Genomic DNA, 3,711 nt, shown 5'->3' with positions numbered 1-3,711 from the left:
TCCCCTTCAGGAGCCTTCTCTTCTCCAGCTGACCCAGCCCAGCTCTCTCAGCCTGGCCCCAGAGCAGAGCTGCTCCAGCCCTCGCAGCAGCTCCATGGCCTCCTCTGGTCTCGCTCCAGATGAACCCATAGGTGAGGCAGGGGAGGCAGCTGCCCACCACAGACCCAGGAGGCGGAGAGGAAAACCAGGTGAGGCCTCTTGGCCAGGGAGAAATCTTCTGTTTATAACCAGCAAGTTCCTGCACTCTTTAACCAAAACCCTTCAGGGCTTGGCCAGTTCCCAGGCTCACTCCTGCCCCAGACCCCTGCAGGCACAAGCGTGAGAGCAAGGGCAGCAGCGGGAGGAAAGAGGCTTTGCAGGAGCTGCCTGCTCCGCTACAAGGAGCTCTTTGGAAATTAATTAAAACAAAGCTCTGGGAGCAGCCCATCAATTGTGCTGCCTGGTTCATCCCTCCTCCTCCCCTCAGCCAGCCGCCTCAGGGCATGAGCTACAGCAGGGGGGATAGCCTTGAGAGAGATGCTGCCGTCTAATTACATCCCACTCCCCCTGCAAAACAGATAAACACACACTGTGATTTCATATATCAGTTTCATGTGTTTATTTAGGGACCTATAAAATCAGGCCCTTGAAACCATCTCTGGTAGCATCATGTACTGCAGAAGGCACCTGGATCCTACCTGGAGCGCTGTGAATCCTCTGCTGTCTTCATGGCCTTTTCTTTACTGAAAGCTTCTTAGCATTTCTGGGGTGCTTCCCCACTCCATAGAATCCCAGACTGGTTTGGGTTGGAAGGGAGCTTAAAGCTCATCCAGTTCCAGCCCCCTGCCACAGGCAGGGACACCTTCCACTAGAGCAGGTTGCTCCAAGCCCCTGTGTCCATCCTCCAGCATCCCTCTCCATGGCACGATGGCAGGGACCCAGGGAAGGCAGCCGTGGTCCTTTGGTGGAGGCTTTGATCCCTGCATCATGCTGTGGAGGAAGGCAGCAATGGGTGCTGTAGGCAGCCAGCATGGAGCACTGATGGTCCTAGGGTTCCACGTCTGCCTTTCCAAATCATTTCTCTCTGTGCAGGAATTACAGCCAAGAGAACAAAGGCAGCTGTGTGCTTTTATGCAAAGAAGCTGCAGCCAGGAGGGTTGTTCAGAGCAGGGATCACACCCTGCAGGGATTTCTGTCTTTTTAAGGGAAACAGGAACAGCCACTGATTGCTAAACTGGCCCTAGAGCTATGTGGTTGGTGGGGAGGGCAAACAGGGTGCTCCCAACAGGCTCCAGTGCACCACCAGCAGGTCCCTCCTCCCCTGGGAGCTGGCTGTGGGATGAGGCAGTTGGAGATGGGTGCTCCAGGGATGCTCCAAACCATCCAACCCTGTGCCAGCAGGTGCTGCAGGACTCTGATTTCCTCCCCAATTCACATAAACCTCAATGTCCTTCACACCACTGCAGCTCCCTGTCGTGCCCCCATGTCACCGCTGCTCCATCACCCTGTGCCCCCAGGGACCCAGCCTGGCCGGGGTGAGGGCTGCCCATATTGAAAGCACAATACTTATGGAGAAGGAGAGGTCAGTTAAAGTTTAATGTTCAGGGCAATACATCATTCTCTGCACTTAATCAAGCAGCAGCCATTCCTATCGATAAGCAGAAAGGATGGCTCGCATCCCGGTGATAAAGAAGCAGGATTGCTCCGAGTTTGGGCAATAAAAGGGCTCTGTAAAAATTGGATGTTTTGTACCATGTTCAGCTTGAGACAACTTTATCTTGTGGTGATGGTGCAGCTGGGGGGTCGGGGCAGTGCCACGCCAGGCCTTGCACCGAGACGTTTATGATGGGGGATACAGCAGAGATGGGGAGTTTGTGGCCAGTGGAGGGGGCAGGAAGATCCTTCTCTCTATAAACCCAGTGGGGAATTTGGGAGGCAAAGCTCCTTCTTACGGACTGGGTGTTGTAGAGAGGGAGAAAACACGCTGGAGTGCCTGGAAAAGACCCTGTGCTCATTTCTGGTCCCCTATGACTTCATCTTACCGCAGGCACGGCATCACCATCACTTGTGCATGGTTAAGTTCTGCAAAAACCCTTGCTCGGGGTTCAGCACACAGGGCTCTGCCAGCAAAGATCGTAGATTCACAGGATGGTTTGTGTTAGAAGGGACCTTAAAGCTCATCCAGTCCCACCCCCTGCCACGGGCAGGGACACCTTCCACTAGAGCACGTTGCTCCAAGCCCCTGTGTCCAACCTGGCCTTGAACACTGCCAGGGATGGGGCAGCCACAGCTTCTCTGGGCACCCTGTGCCAGCGCCTCAGCACCCTCACAGGGAAGAGCTTCTGCCTTATCTCAGCCTAAATCTCCCATTTCAGTGTGAGCCCAGGTTTAAGCTTGGCCAGAGGAGGCCAGAGGACACGGCTGCTGCCTCGGGGCCACATTAAACTTGCTGTGCCCAATGCTCTTTGTGCCCAAGGGCTCCCGGGGCTCACTCCCTCCCAGCAGGCAGCCAGCCCCAGTGCCATTGGAAAACCTCTGCGTGGCCCAGGGAAGCTGGGGGGGCTCTCAGCAGCCTGTGCCTCAGGGCAGACTTAGCCCGGGCACCTCCACCATCACCCCTGCTGCGCTCCAGGGGCTTTCCTAGAGCAGCTCAAGGAGAAGCAAGAGGACAGCAAGGTCCTTGTAATGGTCCTAACCCCATCCTCTGCTGCTGTGGACTTCTGTGAAACAGCTCTGTGCTGCCATCAAAGCAGTGGGGGGGAAACACCCCTGGAGGCACTCAGGTCATTAGTGCTCAGGGCAATTAGGGCTGGGTATTGAAGCCTTAAAAGCTCTGGGTTTCAGCATCCACCTGCATTTACTTCCCATGTCCTCAGCGACCTTGCTCAGACCCAGGGAAACAAGGTTTGGCTTTATCTTTGCTCTTTCAGTGCCCCTGACGCAGTTTGGGGCTTACAACTCAAGGTGTTGGTGCACCCAGTGAATGAGAACAGGGATGAGGAGGAGTCCCTGGGTCGGCACCAGCCTGTGCTGCCCCTGCCATGGTGGCAACACCTTCAGGCAGCCCCCAAAAGCCCCTCACATGGGGCACTGGGTGACACCCCTTGCTCCTGCTCCGAAGGACCCTGTGTCCTGGGCAGCAGCTCTTGGGGCAGATGACCCTGGGCAGCCCCATCCTCTTCCTCACCCAGGGACATGGCACCTGCTTGGGGTGTTCTGGGGCACAGGGCTCCCATCCCATGTTCACACTGAACCCCTGGAGCAGACACTCACCCACAGCACATATACAGGTATTTTTCCTTTCAGTGCGCTTTTATTGCCACTCCTTCCACAGCCCCTAGAGTTGGATTCCATCCCAGTGGGAACAGGGGCTCCCAGCCCTGCCCGGGATGAGGACCAGCACCGGGTGCTGTGGGAGGAGTGGGATGCTCCTGCGCTGGGGAGGGATATCACTGCCCTCCCCCCCCATTTGCTGCCTCAAAGGGAACCAGTTTCCCCCATAAAGAATTAGTAAAAAAAACCCAGCAAAAACCTGTTTTAGGAAGACTTTGGATCATATAAAGATTCAAGTAGCATTAAGTGAACTAGAAAACCAAGTCCTGTACATCAGCTTATAAAACTTCTACATACAAAAAAAGAAGGAAAAAGAAAAGAGATGACAGGTCAGTGCAACGGATGAGGTGGTGCAGTGAAGCTCCTCCACCCCATCACCTCGGACCTCGCTTGGGGCGG

This window comes from Nestor notabilis, unplaced genomic scaffold (genome assembly GCF_000696875.1).
Source record: "Nestor notabilis isolate BGI_N333 unplaced genomic scaffold, ASM69687v1 scaffold22920, whole genome shotgun sequence".
NCBI lineage: Eukaryota > Metazoa > Chordata > Aves > Psittaciformes > Psittacidae > Nestor > Nestor notabilis.
The sequence above is the reverse complement of the archived record's forward strand: the minus strand, read 5'-3'. Positions refer to the sequence as shown.